The sequence below is a fragment of the Rhinopithecus bieti genome, unplaced genomic scaffold (assembly GCF_001698545.2).
Source record: "Rhinopithecus bieti isolate Rb0 unplaced genomic scaffold, ASM169854v2 scaffold_48776, whole genome shotgun sequence".
NCBI lineage: Eukaryota > Metazoa > Chordata > Mammalia > Primates > Cercopithecidae > Rhinopithecus > Rhinopithecus bieti.
Window position 1 is genome coordinate 65,783 of NW_016819196.1, and position 18,529 is coordinate 84,311.

Below are 18,529 nucleotides of genomic sequence, written 5' to 3' on the forward strand. Positions count from 1 at the left end.
TCCTGCCCATCCAAGAAGTCAGGAGAACATATCATTACTCACCAGTTTATCATAGGCAACAGTAAATATGACCTCCTCCTCTGAAGACACCCTAGTGTGGCTCAGAAACAAATGTTTCAATGCCCTCTTTGGTGTGTACACTGGCCTAGGTTCTACGGAGAATGAGAGAGATCTCTGAGGTGCTCCTACACTTGAGAGATGTCAGGTATCATGGAAAGCCAGGACACAGGAGTCAAGAGAAATGCAATAACGCAAGGGCCAAAGAAGTAGCCAGTCTGGGCCAAGCCAGAAGCCTGGGTGTGGTGTAGATGTCTCCTTGCCTCTTACCTTCATATCACTAAGTCCTTTTGATGTTATCTTCTAAACACTCTGGATTCTGCTTTTCCTCCTGCTTATGCTCAGCCTTTCCTAGTCTTCATCTGAATCAGTATGAAAGCCTCCGAACCAGTTCCCTGTCTCTGGTCTTATTCCCCTTCCATCTGTTCTTTAAATGATAGCCAGAGAGAAGCATTTCTCTAACTTTAATCTCATCTTAACACTACTCAACTTGAAATAATTCAATAAAGCATAGAGAGAACTTTTTAAATATAGGAAGGAAGGCCTTTCTAAACAGGACGTAAAACAAACAATCCATAAAAGAAAAGAATGATAAATTTGAATACATTAAAATTAAAATGTTCTACTAGGAAAATAATGCCATAAACAAAGTCAAAAGACAACAAACTAAGAAAAAACATTTGCAATATAAATGACACGGTGCTAATAACCTAAATATATAGATGGTGTCTAAGATCAATAAGAGAAAAACTTAACTATCCAATACAAAACCTGGCATGGGAACATTAAGAGAAAATAAAATATAGATAGTTTTATATATAAAAGAAAGCCTAACTCACAATAAGAACAATGCCAATTTTTCTAAAATTAGAAACTATCGGATTAACCACATCGAAACATTTGATAATACACTTAATTGATAAGTTTGTGGAAACAAACACTCTCAAATGCTATTGATGAGAATGTACTGGGATTTGGAAACTGTAAATATCTGTCTTTTTAAAATATTGTATTAAATATATTCTTTGATGAATATATTCAAAGAACATATTGTTTGAAATTATATATGTATAAAATTATTTCATAAACCCAAATATAGTTACATACATGTAAGCACAAAATTATATATGTGCATTCACTAAAAATATCTTAAATGTCAAACAGAGAACTGCTTAAATAATCATAGGTTATGTGTAGTATAGAATGCTGCATAACTATTAAAAAGAATAAAGCGGAAAAAAGAATGAGGTAGTGCTACATGCTTACTATGGAACAATCTCCAACATAAAATACTAGCGATAAAAGAAATACTTACATAGCATCTACTGTATGTCAGGCATTATTCTAGAAGCTTTATATATTTAAATATAGTTTTATATTAATAGCATATTTCTATATATTTAACTCATTATTAAATGAGTTATGACATTTAATATATTATTAAATGAGTTATGACAACCTTATAACATGAATTATTATTATTATTATTCCCATTTTATAGATTAGGAGACTGAGGCACATTAGAGTTTAGTGATTTGTCCATTATGAATACATATATATGTGTGTATATACACACATATATATGCATGTGAATAGCTGTGATTTTTTTCTCTCTGTGCTTCAATGTGGATATTTACATGTAATCTATTTTCTAGTTCACTAGTTGTTCTCTTCAGTATGTATAATTCATTGAGTTCTTAATTTCAGTTAATATATATTTTTTCAGTTTTAGAATTTTTATTTAATTCTTTAGTTCTCTACTGAAATGATCAATCTTTTATTTTAATTCTTTGAACATATTATCCATAGTGATTTAAAGTCCAAATCTGATAACTGAACCCCCTGGGTATATTTCTAGTGTCTGTTGTTTATCTTGGCTTTTCAGTCAGTTTTTTGGCCTCAGGCTTCACTTACTTTGGTCTCTTTCTCTGGTCTTCCCTCATCTTCTAAATCTTGGCTTTGGAATTCCTCAGCACCTTGAAATCACTCCAAAACCTTCCATGTACATATATATATATATATGTTTTGGTTTTTGTTATTTTTTTTAAAAAACATGTGTTTGGCTATTCTAGTTCTCAGAAGACAAGCCAGTTGAAAACAGCTTAGTGCCCATCTGCCAGATATTTTTTTAAGTGGAAAAGAGAAAAGCAAAGGCAGAATCCAGTTAAAACATTCCAAGCCAGACAATTTAATAAAGAAAACATACTATAGGAAACTCACGTTGAATTTGTTGATTGAGTTAAAAGAGCAAGGAGGGGCCAGTGAGGAGATTTAGAGATCAAGAGTATCAGATTTAGAGGAACAGAGGAAGGAGAGGAAAGTATCAAGTCTCGGGAGCCAAGGCCACCTGCCTGGAGCTTGCCAGCAAAAACTGGGACCACAAAGCCACAGAGTGCCAGGGATGCTGCTCAAAGGTGGAGGATGGGGAGTGTAGCCCGATTGCCTGACTTCTCTGCTCCTCCTGCCCTCCACTACTCTCCAATGCTGCCAATTGACCAAACTTATCAGAGAGGCAGTGGCCAAGGGAACCTGGGAAAAGCAGAGGAAGGCAGGGAGTGAATCTGAGATCAAGTAGGCAAATGACTGGACACCAGCCTACTTGGAAAGACACCTAAGGAATTAGTCATTATTGTGGTTGCTTCTGGGATAGGAAGAGGTGGAGGATTGATGGGCTGAGAAACTAGAGTTGAAAGAGACTTATCACGTGCATGCATTACATATTCACAATAAACATATATCAATGAAATGTCAAAGCAAACCCTTCAATGGCTCTCACCTGCCACAGCATTTCTCAAACTTCAGGGTGCATTAGAATTACCCATTATAATGGAGAAAATGCATACCCCATGAATCAGTGGTCTGATGTGCATCTCAGGAAACTGCATTTTAATAACCAGCTCGTGCAATTCTGGTGTGGCTGGTCCATGTGGAATACATGGTGACCAGTTGGGCAGAATTCAATTTTCATCTAAATGACCACAAGTCCTTTCATGACATATGTGACTGATTCCTCTTCGAAACCCTTCTTAACAATGAGGGTAGAGGTTGGCCCTTGCCACCTTCCTGCCTCTAACCTTTCTGCACAATGCCCTCCAAATTCTTACTGCATTTAGTCCTGATCATTAATTGATTTGTGTGTCTCTTTTTCTCATTAGCACCTGAGAGCAGATGACTTTTCTTATTTATATGAAATCCTAGAAATGCCTTGCATTGTACTTTTCACATAGGAGGTGCCCAATGAAGGTGGGTTAAATGGACTAACTGGTGGTTTTCAGAGTGAGAGGGAGTCTGAGTCGGCTGAGATGACCAAGAAGGGCTTCCCAGAGGATATATTGCCTTAGACAAGCAGAGTAGAAGGGAAAATACATTCCAGGCTGGGGAAAGGGAATACACTAAGGTACTAAAGGCAGGCAGGCTCATTTCTATTAGTGAACAACCCTGGCAATGAATATAAAGTGCTTTGGTGTTTCTTTCTTTTTTTTTTTTTTTTTAAGACAAATTCCCTAAAACCATACTCGGTAGGTTACATATTTCCCCTGTCTGGGGCCATAACTTCCCCAGATGTTAATGAGCACTTCCAGCATTGATCAAGGGGAGAGAGACCCCTACGGGTTTATAAAACATGCAGATGACTGGTTTTTAACGAATGCAAAATGTCAAACAAAAACAGCATCACAGGCCAGTTACTCATGCATAGTAAAGTTCCCAGGGAAAAAGGAGCAAATAAATAGGGAAAAAATACCTTGGCTGGAACCGTTTCTAATAGGCAATGGACAATTGGGAACAGCGGGGGTTTGCAGGGACACGGGAGCAAATAGCAAATACATTTGGAAGATATCAGCAACAGCAAGATCAAGTCCGTACCAAATAACCCTCTGGCTTTTGTTATTACTAGGGAATAGGGCTTGTATTCAGCCCTCCCATGATAAAAATGTACAGGGCTAAGCTTTTGTTTGTTTATTTGTGGGAAGGGGGAAGGAGAAAGAGTTGGACATATGTACAGCAAGAAGAAAACAATTCTAGTAATTCTAGAAATTCTAGAAATGGTGGTGCTTAAATGGGACTTCCCTGTGTCCCATTTGAGCTTGAAGCCACTGACTTGATCTTTGCCTTCTTTTAATATGAACAGGACTTAGCTTGACCCTAGAACTTATATTGTCACATAAACTCAAATTTGGGCTTTTCACAATATTTCCAAATTTCACAATATTTCCAAATTTCACAATATTTCCAAATTTCCACTTTGATCATATACAAAGTGCCTTCATTTTTTAACGTACCCAGAGCTTCAAACCCTGAATGTAGCTTGGGCCTCTTTCAGCCTTGTCTGCTAGACTGGCTTTCTGCTTGGGTGGTGCAGACGGTGTGATCTCAGAAGCACTGGGAGAGCACTCAACCCCCTATATTCCCCTGCAATCCTCACACACCTGCTTAATGATGCTTGGAATCCCTTTGTCAGGGAGCACTGTCTTTCATTCCATACTGGGAAATGAACCTTAAGTTGCAAACTCTCTAGGGAGAGGAACTCCAAGTTCTCACATTGGCTTGTAATTCTCATTGGATATCTCTAGCCTTTCTGTGGGAGCAGGTAGTGCTCCTTACACATTTCACCGAAGTGGCCTTTTGTCAGCAGCAGGGAAAGATTAGCCCATTCCACAGGGTCTGCAGACTTCCACAGAGAGGCTGCAATAGGTAGAAAATGTCCATGAAGTCTCATGTTTTATCTTCAAATTTTCTGCAAATATTGGACTCTATTTCATCATATATCCACATTTCTTTTAACATGAAAGTGTTTGTAGTGGACACTTTGGTGTTTCACCTGGATCCTCTTTACAGGCCCAACATACCCATTACCCAGCTGTCAGGAATAGCAGCCACTGATGCTCACAGCTGTGGCACTCACTGGGTATCAACCTAGGCCACAGGGAACTGCCATGCCTAAGGTTAACTGCCCAGGGATCAGCCTCCTCTTGGGAGAGGGCCTGTGGCTAATGACTGCCTAATATGGAAGCCCAGGTCCCTCACCCCAACTTGGGACAACTCTAAAGGGCTGTCTCCTAGCATAAGCTGAGACCTTCCTTCATTGCCACTGTATTGCATTGTGGCCAGCCTCTCCCTCTGCCCATCCTGCCTTTCTCACTTCTCCCATGAGCACCCCCCAATCAGCCTCTGCACATTGCTCTCTGTCTCAGAGTCTAGTTCCCCACTCTAAGATGTGGTAGCAGCTATAATCCTCAGATTTAGACTCTAAAATGGGGTTTGGGGGCTGGATGTGTCACTGGCTGGCTGGCAACAAGGATTCCATGACTGCTGATCAGTAGAGTCTGGATAGTGGTAGCAGTGCATGCCTTAACAGTGCATTTTTTGCTAAAGTGTGTGGCAGTGGTGAATTGTTATGAGATCCCCTTGGAAAGGGGATACATGGGCTAGAGTAACATCTGATGCTTGAGAGGGAGAATAAACATAACTACAAGGACTATGGAATTGGGTGGCTGTTGCCAAGCACAATTGACCTATCAAAGAGAGATAATGGCAGGCTCAGGGTGATTAATCACCAATCTCAAGCAAAATGTGAAAACTAGAGGGCCTTCCGGGCAGAACCAAGGAATCCAAAAGCGTCCACAGACAGAACAGAGGAGCAGGCACAGAATGAATGAATCCTAAGAATAGAAGGACCCCCAGGCCGGCGCTTGTTGTTGTGTTTCTAAGCCTGAATCTCTCAGCACTTTTGGGAAGGCGAGACGGGCGGATCACGAGGTCAGTGGAGATCGAGACCATCGCCTGGGCTAACCACAGTGAAACCCCCTCTCTACTAAAAATATAAAAAGCTATGGTCCGGGCGATGGCGGGGCGGCCTGTTAGTCCCAGCTTAACTCGGGAGGTGAGCGGCAGGGAGAGAGGTTGGCGTTAAACCCGGTGAGGCGGAGGCTTGCAGTGAGCTGAGATCGGCCACTGCCACTCCAGTCCAGCGACAGAGCGAGACTCCGCCTCAAAAAAAAAAAAAAAAAAAGAATAGAAGAATATCAGAGGTTGATTGCTCAGCCTAACATGTCTCCTGCCCACAGGTCAGGGCCTCAATACATAAGAAAGGGGATTCTGAAACTTGGAACAGGAATATCTAGGTAGATGCCACTGAGAACCTTGAACTCCCAAATTCTACTGAATCTGTAGGACCTGCAGAAATGGCCCACTCCCCCATTTTAGAAGATATGGGAGATAGTGATTCTTACCACCCCCATATCCACCCCACCTCTTGCTTAAAAATCAGGCTTCAAATGAGACAAATGCCTTATGAGATAATGCTTGTCCTCCTTGAGTTCTATGGCTGCAGGTGTGCAGTCTTACGTCTGGGCTCTCTATTCTGTTCCATTGGTCTATGTGTCTGTTTTTGTACCAGTACCATGCTGTTTTGGTTATTGTAGCCATGTAGTATAGTTTGAACTCGAGTAACATGATGGCTCCAGTTTTGTTCTTTTTCCTTAGGATTGTCTTGGCTATTTGGGCTCTTTTTGGTTCCATATGAATTTTAAAATAGTTTTTTCCAGTTCTGTGAAGGATGTCATTGGTAGTATGATAGGAATAGCATTGAATCTGTACATTACTTTGGACAGTATGGCCATTTTAATGAGATTAATTCTTCCTATCCATGAATATGGGATGTTTTTCCATTTGTTTGTGTTATCTCTGATTTCTTTAAACAGTGTTTTGTAATCCTAATTGTAGAGAACTTTTCGCTCCCTGGTTAGCTGTATTCCTAGGTATTTTATTCTTTTTGTGAGAAATACTAGAATTTCAGTGGCAGATGGTAGGGGAAGAAACCATGAGAGTCAAAAGAGAAAGTAGTGTGTAGTAGTTTCGTCAGACTGCCAAAACAAAAGTACCACAAACTGGGTGGTTTAGGATAACAGAAATTGATTGTCTCACCATTCTGGAGACCAGAAGCTAGAAATCAAAGTGTTGGCAGGGCCACGCTTCCTCTAAAGGATTAAGTGAAGGGTATATTTCAGGCCTCTCTCTGGCTTCCAGTAGTTCCTTGGGTTGTAGCAGAATGATGTCAATCTTCAAATGGTGTTCTCCCTGTGTCTTCACATCATCTCCCCTTTGTGTATATCTCTCTCTGTGTCCAAACTTCCCCTTTTAATAAGGACACCAGTAATATGCATTAGGGCTCACCCTACTGACTTCACCTTAACATAATCATCTTCAAAGACTCTATTTTCTTCTTCTTCTTCTTTTTTTTTTTTTTTTTTTTTTTTGAGACGGAGTCTCATTCTGTTGTGCAGGCTGGAGTGCAGTGGCGTGATCTCAGCTCACTGCAAGCAGCTTTACCTCCCGGGTACACGCCATTTTCCTGCCTCAGTCTCCAGAGTAGTTGGGACTACAGGCACCTACCACCATGCCCAGCTAATTTTTTTGTAATTTTAGTAGAGAGAGGGTTTGCTCCTGACCTCGTGATCTGCCACCTCAGCCTCCCAAAGTGCTGGGATTACAGGCGTGAGCCACCATGCCCGGCCCAAAGACCCTATTTTCAAATATGGTCACATTTATAGGTATTGAGGGTTAGGACTTCAACATATCTTTCAGGAAGGTGAACTAATTCAACTCCTAAGAGTCTGTTAAAGCAGATATACTACATGAAGCTGGGAAACCCATTATTCAGCTCTTTTTTTGCAGGAGGGCCTGGAGGAAACTCTGTTTGCCAAGGTAATGAGAGTGCCCTGGTGAGAGGCACCAGCATCACAGGGAAGCTCGGTGGTGGTTGTCCACTATAGACCAACAGTGATGGTTAGGAGATGGTGTTACAGAACTAGAGTCCCTGAGAGCAACAAGGATGATAGGATCCTGAAATAACAGAGTCCAGGAGGCACTCAACTGTCAGAAGCAAGATGGCACTATTATCACAATGGGCACCAAGATAGGACTAACAGCTCCAGGGGCTCCAGCTGTCGGGAGATATGGCTATGGTGACCCAAGAAGCAAGATAAATGGGCAGCTAAGAGGATTGATTAATTTTTACAATCGAAAGAAATCAGGAGCTGAGGGTTGTCACTATAATAAGAAGTTGTGCTTTCTTGCCCAGTTTCTGCACCTGAACTAGTTTTCAGACTCAGAACCTCCTGACTGAAGGAGAGGCTAGGTTTCTATGAGAAAGGACACTAAAACACTGGGACAAATATATTAATATATTAATATAGTCATTTCCCCAGTTGCTTCCCAAAGTGACTTGTGGTGATTTACACATGTAACTGTGCATTGGAGAAAGAGAAAAACCTATACCTTTCAAGGAGTCTGAGTTAGCATGTATATTCAGGAATACAAAGTGTGGCCATGGAAACCTTGTTCAAGAAAGGATTTGGCCCAGAAAATAAATGAAGTCTTGGCCATAGACACACCTAGTAGACACTTCTCAAGTCCCTGAATGCATCATTGATATGGACACACTTGGCAGTTGTCAGATTTCTTGGTCCTTGGAGTAAGGACCAAGTGTTATGATTCTCCCTCTAGCAGGTGAATCAGTTTCTTGGTCCTTGGAGTAAAAGCTATGTTAGTGGAGAAGGCCAAGTCGAAGTTCTCGAAACTGCCTACTGCACCCTTTCCCCAGGGTAATAAAGATTAAGCATACTACTGTGCAGAAGAAATGGTGATGAGTGCTGTCTTCAAAGACTTAAAGAATGCAGAGGTTATAGTTTCCCATCTTATCTCCATTGAATTCCCCAGTCTGGCCCTACAAAAGCCAGATGGGGCATGGCAGATGACAGTGGGCTGTCACAAACCTTACCAAATAGGAGATCCAAGTACAGTTTCTGGCTGGAGGTAGTGTCTTTGCTAGAACAGATTAACAAGGACTCTGGCACATGACATGTAGCCACTGAGCTGGCATATTTTTCCTTTCCCATTCAGTCAGAAGGAAAATCAAAAGGAGTTCACATTCACACGAAGTGAAGAACAGTATACGTCCATGGCCTTGCCCTAGGCTGTATTACTTCCCCTCCGCTTTGTCATAACATCATCTAAAAGAAGCTGGGACCGCTAGACATTGTACAGAACATCACATTAAATTGGATGAGCAAAGAGGGGAAGTGTGTTGGAGGCCTTTGTAAGACATATGCCCCATCCTACAAAGATTTGGGAGCCCACCACATCAGTAAACCTTTTTGGGTACCAAAAGCAGCATATTATACTCTTAGGATGACAACTTTTACTCTTTTACCATGTGACAAGGAAGCCTGCCAGTTTTGAGTGGGGCCCAGGCTCTGTAGCATATCCAGGTTGCACAGCAGCCCTACCACTTGGGCCATATGAGCCAGGAGACCCTATGGCACTGGGTATCTGTGATGGAAAAGGATTGCATGGGGTTTAAAACACCCCCTAAAAGGAGAATCAAAGCACAGATCCCCAAGGCTTTGAGCAAGGTCATGCCATTTTCAGCCAAATCACACATTATTGGAAAAGCAGCTCCTGGCAGGATACCGGACTCTGGTAGTAACAGAGCACCAAACCGTAGGACATCAAGTGACAAAATGGCTTGGCTGTTCATCATGAGCTGGGTTCTGTCAGGCGCAGACACACCACATCACAAGGCTGGGCTAGCTAGGTAATGGCACAAAGTGAGATGGCAGTGATAAACTGGGATTGAGCTAAGTGTAACTAGAGGGCACAAATAAACTGCACAAGTAAACCTCCAAGTAAACCCCCAGGTACCCCTATTGCACTTCCTCACACCAGTGGTCTCAGCAAATTCCTTGCATCCAGCTAATGGAAGAGGGGAAAGAAGAAGCCAAACAGTACAGGAGAGCCACTGCCCTGCAGGAGGCTTGGGAAATCCTCCCAACGAACAGAGCTTCAGAAGTGCACTTGGTCATCCACTTTTTATGGAAAAGAGGTAACATAAGATGAAGATTATACATCATGGGCAGTGATGCACAGCCTGTTAGAATCCTGGAAATATATGAGGGATAAGGATGTCTGGAGAGAGGAAGTGGATAGATTTATGAGAGAGAGTAAATGTCTAAAGGTTTTGGTATCACATGTGAATGCCCATGTGAGAGCATGCCCCATGGAAGAAGTCTTAAACAGCAATGTACACAGAATTATACTGCCAGTTAACAGCCAGTCTTTGTCATTAACTATAACAGTGCTCACCTCAGTGCATAATGGGCTCATGAATGGAGTAACCATGGTGGCAGAGATGAAAGCTACAGTCTCAGCAGCATGGGCTCCCGCTCAGGAAGGCTGATCTAACTATTGCCACTTGAATGTTCTAAAAGTCCAAAGCTACGTTCCTGATACTGCATCATCTCTTGAGACCAACCAGCTACTTGGTGGCAAGTTACTATGTTGGACCTCTTCAACCCTTGAAGGGGCAGGGATCACCTTGACAGGAATTGATACAATTGGTGCCTTGACCAGTACCACTACCTAAGGCCTGATCCACAAAGCTAAGATTCCATATTACACCACCTCTGACCAAAAGACCCACTTTACAATAGAGAAAGTGCAGTGGTGGGCATGTGCCCAGGGGATCCAGCAACACTATCAGATACTGCATCACCCAAAGTCGCTGGTCTGATAAAGTGATGGAATGGCCTCTTAGAGATGAAGCTGAGGGTATGAGGTTCCATGATGTAGTGGTCAGCAGTCTGGACCCTGAATCCAGAGATAAAGCTGAGATACCAGCTTGGAGATGATTTTCTATAAGAACGGAATGCCATTCCCAGCAGGTGTATATATCCTAAATCAATAAACATTATAAGGTTCTGTGTTCCACAGGTGGAATGCATGATCCAGGAATTAAGAGGTGGAAGCAGGAGTGGAACTGCTTACCACCAATTCTAGTGACCCCCTTGGAGAATTTGTGCTTCTTGACCCCATAACTCTAGGCTCTGTGGCCCAGTGGTGCTGGTTTCTAGAGGAGGATACTTTCCCCAGAGAAAACTGCAAGTGTTCTATTGAATAGTAAGCTATGGCTGCCACCTGATCACTTAGGACTCCAAGTACCAAGGGACCATCAAGGAAGGAAGGGATTCATGATCCTGGAATGGATAATTGACGCTAACCATCAAGAGAAGGCAGGGCTGCTGTTGCACAGTGGAGATAGAGAAGAATGCATATGGCACCTAGATGATCCACTGGAGCATCTATTAATCATTCTTGGCCCAGCTTTGATAGCAAGTGGACAAGTGCAGTGGCCATGGCCTGAGAAGGGCACGATAACCAAAGGACTCAGACCAGACACCTCAGGGGTGAAGGTCTGGGTCACCCCACCAGATAAGCCTCCTAGATCAGCAGAGGTGCTAGACAAGGCTGAGGATAAACTGAAATGGATAACAGAGTAGGGAAATGATGAATATCAGTTGTACCTGTGAGACCAGTTTCACTTTGTAACACTTTGTCCCATAAAGTTTATCTTAAGTTTCCCCAGGAAACAAGACCAGATGGGATGCTCTTGCTATAAGAATCAAGTACACAAAGTAGCAAAAGGAATAAACCATAATGGATGTTGGGTGATCCACCTGGATCTCCCCTTTAGGACCTTCCTACCCATCCCCCAGCTGCTGGATAAGTCAGCTGCTGAGGGCTAACATCTGTGTTTCTTCCTGGACATTGCCCTAGCTAACTGCAGGAAGCCACATTGCCCAAAGTTATGCCCCCTCCTAGGGTCAGCCTATGTTGCAAATGTCCAGCCTGCATGCCTTAATTTGTACCGATTTAAAGGGCCATTCCAGCTCCACACCTACCTATGGCATTGGCTGAGAGCTCAGTTGCAACTACACAGCACGTACACTTTCCTCCCCAGTGCTGCCTTCACTTCCTTATAGAGGTATCTCCTGAGAGCACTCCCCAGGAAAACTCTTTCTCAGAGCCTGTTCTCAGGGAACGAATCTAGTACAGTATTTGAAACACAGATTTCTTTACATCTTATATCACCAGAGATCTTAAACTGTCTTAGGTTCCTGGCAGTAAACAGAGGGGACCCTCAGCTGGGATTTTGAGGGGAATTTAATGAAGAGACTATTTACATTAATATGAGCAGGGTTAAAGCAATCACCAAGGAATGCCAGGGCTAACAAAAGACTTGCAATATCAACAAATCATTGACACCACTTTTAGGTCTGCAGGGACAAGAGGCAGAAATGGTTTAATGGGAGCCCACAGAGTTGTAGAGGCTGCTTCCTATGGGGCTGCAGTTGTAGAGGGCTGCGCCCACTGCCAAAATATGACCCTGAGGCACAGAGGGAGAAAGGGAAGAAATACCCCAACCTCTCTCTCCTCTCACCCTTGATCTCCTGAAGATGCTTCCCATTGTCCAAATCCACCTGTGAACTGGGTAATGCCTTCTGTAAGAGACAGCCCACCACAACACAGAATAGGGCAGAGAAGAGTAGGAAATGGATAGGGTCATGGAGGAGGTGAGAAAAGGAAGATACTAATACAAGTTCCAAGAAGTCACACCGTTTATTAGCAACAGCACATACCCTCTGGCCTACCGCTCCGAATACAAGACTCTGACCCTTATGACCACATTGGGGGTACCCATAAGACCCTGGGGATCTTTAAGTCACATGTGAAGAGTCACGAGGCATTTGTGATGACTTAGGTATTGCTTAACAAGGACGAGGGTTAGAAAAAGGAGTTGGATAGCGTGGCTTGAACCCGAGTTGCAAAAATAACACTTGCAAAATAAATACGCTGCACAAAATGCTTTCATGATTTTTCTTCCTTCCCAAGGGGGAAAGGAAGGCCAGAAGAATTTGAGGCAAACAAGCTACCTTGGAAGAAAGCAGCATACAGATGAGAATCAGCCAGAGTTCTGAAGATTGGGCAGAGCAGAGGAACACCCCCTCCCTGCAACCACCATGAGTTTGTCTTGGAGCAGCCAGATTAACAGGAGATGATAAAGATGAGGTCAGCACTCTGGTCATTGGAGAAAGCATGTCATTAAAGGTTTTTGAAGCCAACGTAGGAGTGAGGTGGGGACCCCAAAGTGACATTTTTCACTTTGAATACTTCCAACCTGGTCCAGGCTTATAGAGCCATTTCTGGCTTGGCTTTGTCATTTTGTTATTTGAAACTCTGGATGTCATTCAGTCCACTGACATCTATCAAGCACTGTGCCTGATGCACTGGGCACTTTGCTGCTCTGACATGAGTCTGCGCCATTCTGAAGAGCTCTGCCTTGGTTCATATGGTAGGCCATGCATCCTGTGGGACATTCATTCTGTGGGGGGAACTGCTTGGACAGCTAGAAATGAGGGCAGGAGGAAAGTAGGCCTGAGCACCCAGCACCTTCAGCCTGTCTAGTCTTGCCAGAGGTCTGAGGTCAGTTCTCCATGTCTCATTTTGCTGTTCTGCCTTCAGGGGTCTATTCTCAGTCTCTGTCAACCCAATGCATTCATTTCTTAGCGACCAAAAAGCTCCAGAAGCTCCAGATGGAAGACAGCAGGTGAACAGCCTAAGTGGGGAAGCATGGGAATTGTGCCAAGGCATTGCTGCTCACCATGTCTTTATTCTCCTGGTCAGCCTGGGCTTGGGCTACACTTTCTAGTGGACAGTGTGTTGGGGTGGTCATGTGGCTGGTCCTGACCAATGGGATATGGCAGAAGGCATAAGTTGCCACTTCTAGAACTGGACCATTGATCTCCCAAGTGATTCACATTCTATTTCCTCTTCAGGAGGCTGAATAGAAGACGCTGATAGCCTGGAGGAATAAGAAGCCACAGGTGGAATGAATGAGAGTTCTGAGGACTGGGCAGAACAGAAAATCTCCCCCTCACCCCATCACTGACTCACTGTGACCTGAACAACAAAACGCTCTTACTGGCCTATGCCACTAACTTTTGTGCTTGTGGAAGTACTGAACCAATCTTGATAAAGTATAAAGCTGGAGGAGAAAGAAGGTAAGGCTGGTCTGTTTAGGGGCCTGAAATGGAAGATTAAAGAATGTTACTTTCTTTTAAGAAAAATGGGCTGCTGCAGTCTGCTGAGCAAGAGAGGGGCCTAGTGTTCCATCAAAACTGCACCCTGGCCTGTGAGAGGGATTAGAGGGATCAAGGCTGGTGACTAGAGGTGCTAGAGTAGTAGGAGGCTATCATCGTCATGCAAGGGGGAAGAAGGAGGCCTGGACAGAGATGGCAGGAGAAATGGGCTTGAAAGATGAGATAGCCAAGAGGCTGAGCAGGAAGGGTCTGCAGAGCATGGTATCTGACAGGATATGGAGGATAAGGGAAAGCCTGGAGGGCCATCGCTATGGCTTGAATGTGTTCCCCAAGACATTATGTATTAGAAACTTACTCCTCAGTGCAACAGTTCTGGGACATGGGGCTTAGTGAGAGGTGATTAGGCCATGATGACTCTGCCCTCATAAATGGATTAATGCCGTTATCACAGAAGCAGGTTTGTTGTTGCAGGAGTAGCTTCCTTATAAATGGATGAGTTTGGGCCCCTCTTGCTGTCCGTTGTTCCTCTGCCTTCCACCATGAGATGACACAGCATGAAGGCCCTCAGCAGATGCTGACCCCTCGATCTTGGACTTTCCAGCCTCTATAATTGTGAGACTATAAATTTTTGTTCATTATAAATGACCCAGTCTATGGTATTCAGTTATAACAGCACAAAACAGACCAAGACAGCCACCAAGATTATTGGGAGTCTTGGAGGAAAAGCCAGTTTGGGAGAAAGATTTTGCCTTCATGTTGGAATATATGAGCTTAAGCTGGCTGAGAGCTATGGGAAGATTCCCAGGTACAACTGGAAATGTCACCCTGGAGCTGAGGAGAAGACTAGAGCTAGAAGTGACTGTCCAGACTGAAGCCCACCCTGCCTTCCCTGAGCCAATCTCTAAGACCCCTTAGGAATAGATACACCAAAAAGACTGATCCTAGATGCAGACCTGCACTCCGGTGTAAATTCAACTTCACAATATTTCAACAAACATTCTCAGAGGTAGAAATGGATTAAAAGATAGAGTCAAGTTTTACTGGAAAAATGCTTGATGGGCGCTGAGGAGGTGACCCTCATCAGACAGTGAACCCAATCTGGTCTCGGTATTCACACTTTTGACAAAAAGGAAGAGACAAAGGAGAGACACATTACAGCACATGGTTGGTGCAGAATGACAATAGGCAATTCAACCACAAAAGACAGGAATGTGATCTTGGCCCTGAGGAGAAGAACAGCAAATACTCCTTGACTCTGGGTGAATTTAAAAATGAAAGAGAAGCCACGTGTAAATTTCACTAGCACTTTCACAGTGATAAAAGAAAATACTTTCACAATAAATGAGGTGCTACTAAATAAACGAATCACTTGAAATGTACTTTGGGATAGCTGAGATAAATTAAAAAACAGGTTAAAGTAACATCTGTATATTAACATCGTCATAAAATGAGTTGGTAATGGGGAGAGCATGCAAAGTACTATGAAACAATAATCAGAAACATTGTGTCAATTATTGAAAACCATGCCATTTATTGAGAAGTACTAAGTCTCTGATGTTTCTGCAACACATTTTTCCCAACTGGGTTTATAAGAAGTGTCTATTCACGCTGATAAACGCCCTTAAATTCTATCACAATATAACCTGCCTTGGGAAGACTACATGTTGAATTGATTCTTATGACATGATGGCTGAATGAGTTCTCACTGTGCTAGAGTGGTTGAATAGCCATGTTCATTAGAAGATAATATCTGATCTCTTGGAATACTAATCATAAAGATGGCAGTCATTAACCTTTTTATCTGTAGACCTGTATAAAAGAAAATAAAAAATACTTTTTAACCTGTTTTCCTATCTTATCCTCTTGGGATACCTATACAGTTGAGTTATTACTTAGAGTATGAGAAGACTTAGGCCGGAGCGTTATGTGGCTTTTCCAAAATCACACAGCAAGAGGGTGATAGGTTCTGCAAGAGAACATAGGTCTCCCCCAGCCAGACCCTCGCCTTCAGCACTTTCTTTCTCTTCAACCTTCCCGAGCCCTCCCAGCCCATCTCTCCCCTGCCTCATTTGTTCCCCTTGTCAGTCCAGGCCCAAGGCCATCACCCTCATCTTCTCACAGATCCTCCCGCAGCCCTCAGCTTCTCCCTCAGGCATGTTTGCATTTTCCTTTTATTTGGTCCCATAAGATGCCCACCCCAGGGCCATTTTGTGTTCCTCTAGCCACCAATTCAGCTCTGTGTTGCCTATGTGTTGAAAATTTCCTCCACTACCTCTAATGCAAGCCATAGCCAAGAGAGAGGAGGCATTCTACACCTTTGCCCCCAGTATTCTCCCACCCTCCCTGCCTCCCCTCAAGTCCCAGAGGAGCTCCACCTCCTCTCCTTGTAGGCCATCCTCCAGTGCCCTTGTTGTTTCTGCAGAAATATGCCTTCCATCTTCTTCCTTTCACCAGAATTTCTCCCTCTCCATAGGCAGCTTCTTCCTCAGATCCCAATTCCATAAGTCCTCTTTGTCCTGCAAAACCACTTTTTTCTGCCCTGGTTGTGCCCTTCCTCAGAGTGCTGCCCTACCCCTCCTCCCACAAGTTTATGGGACAACTACTATAAAGAGGGGCAATGCTGGAGGTCCCATCTGAATCATTCAGGGAACTTGTTAAGAATACAGATCTCTTGCTCTCATTTAAGAATTAGAATGTCTTGTGGTGGCTATGAAGATCTGTTTTTGTAACCTGTTCCCAAGGGTCTCAGATGAGAGCTAGGTTCGGGGAGCTTCAGCCCTCAGGACTTCCACAAGACCCCTTGTTAGAGACGAGAGTGATGCTATGGGGAACTATGGTAGATGGGACAGGAGTGTAGGACCAGGTCTTGGAGGGCTTGAGTGCTGAGCAAAGAGTCAGGATTCAGCAGGGGAATGAGGATGGTAAGAGGGATCCCATGCAGACTTTTGAGCAGCACCTTAGATTCTGTGGTCTAGCCATAAACAACTGATGTGGCTTCCCTGTGATCCCTTAGCCAACTCCAGGGCAACAGTCAGAGGACCTATATGAATAGAGTGGGGTGGGTGGTGCTAGGGTGCAAGAGGCCAGCTGGGCAGCCCTTTCCAGGGAGAAATGTTTGGCCACAGTAGGGAACCAGCCAAAGGCACAGGCCCTGTTTTGGAGCAATCGTCAATCTCTGTCCTCTACTCTCTGGAAAATGTCGCCTGTTCTGCCAGTCGTCAGGGCTGCCCCAAAGTCACTTAGAAATTCCCAGGGGCTGCTTACTCTGCTCAGTTATTCACTTGTACAATGCACTTTCCCCAGATGGGATGTGTTAGTTTCCAAGGGCTGCCATAATAAGTAGCAAAAACTGAGTGGCTTAAAACCACAGAAATTTACTCTCTCACAGTTTAGAGGCCAGCAGCCTGAAACCAAAGTGTTGGCAGGGCCATGCTCTCTCCAAAGCTTCTAGAGATGGACCTTTCCTTACCTCTTCCAGCTTCTGGTAGCCCCAGGTATTCCTCAGCTGTGGCAGTAAAACTCCAGCCTCTGCCTCCATCATCATATGGTCATTTTCCATCTGTTTCTCTATCTGTGTCTGAATTTCCTCTTCTTATCAGGACACCAGTTATATTGGATTAAGGACCCACCCTACTCCAGTATAACCAGATTATAACTTTAATGACAACTGCAATGACCCTATTTCCAAACAAAGTGACAGTCACAGGTATTAGGGGTTAAGTTTTCAACATATCCTTGGTGGGGGACAAAATTAAAACCATAATAGATGTTTCATGGTTTAACATACATTTAATTTCTGTCTTTACTGATGAGACTTGATTCTGGGAGAGATGAAGAGCCCAAAGTGTTTACACTACATAAACAGCAGGTTAATATGCCCTGGCATGACTATCTGGCTATTTCCACAGCCTGCTTAGGATACAGGTAGAGTAGACTTAGTATAACATGATGGGGTAGAAAGTATCTGCAACCTATTACTATACTGGTGTTTCCACCACCAAAAGCAGCCATTTGAATTAAAACATTATAGGAACACTTCTGGCACTAGCCAGATGGAAGTCCACTACACCCAATCTCTCCCACTAAACACAGCTAAGAACACTGGACAAAATACAAAAAGCAACTACTACCTGATAATTCTAGAAACACAAAATCAGGAGGCTTGGAACCAAATCTTGGTAAATGACTTGTAACAGGGGTGAGATACCATTTTTCCCCTATGTTATGAACTGGCTTTGATCTGTAGGTGTTCCCATTGCTGCTGCACTGCAGTGTAGGCAACAGAGCTCTGGAAGAGGTGCTACTGTCTTTCTGGTCAGATGATCGGGAAAAGGACCCCACAGAGCTGGAGGACATGGGAGAATTCCCTTTGTTTCCTTTTTTCTTCTCCTGGCCCCTCACCCTAAGGACAACCATTGTCTCATACTGCATGGTGGTGGCAGCTTGAGTATCTAAAATTCCAAAAGAAAATCCTTCTGGTAAGGAGAACAGGGAGACTATGGTCCTGTATTCTAAAAAGCACAAAGAAAATCCCA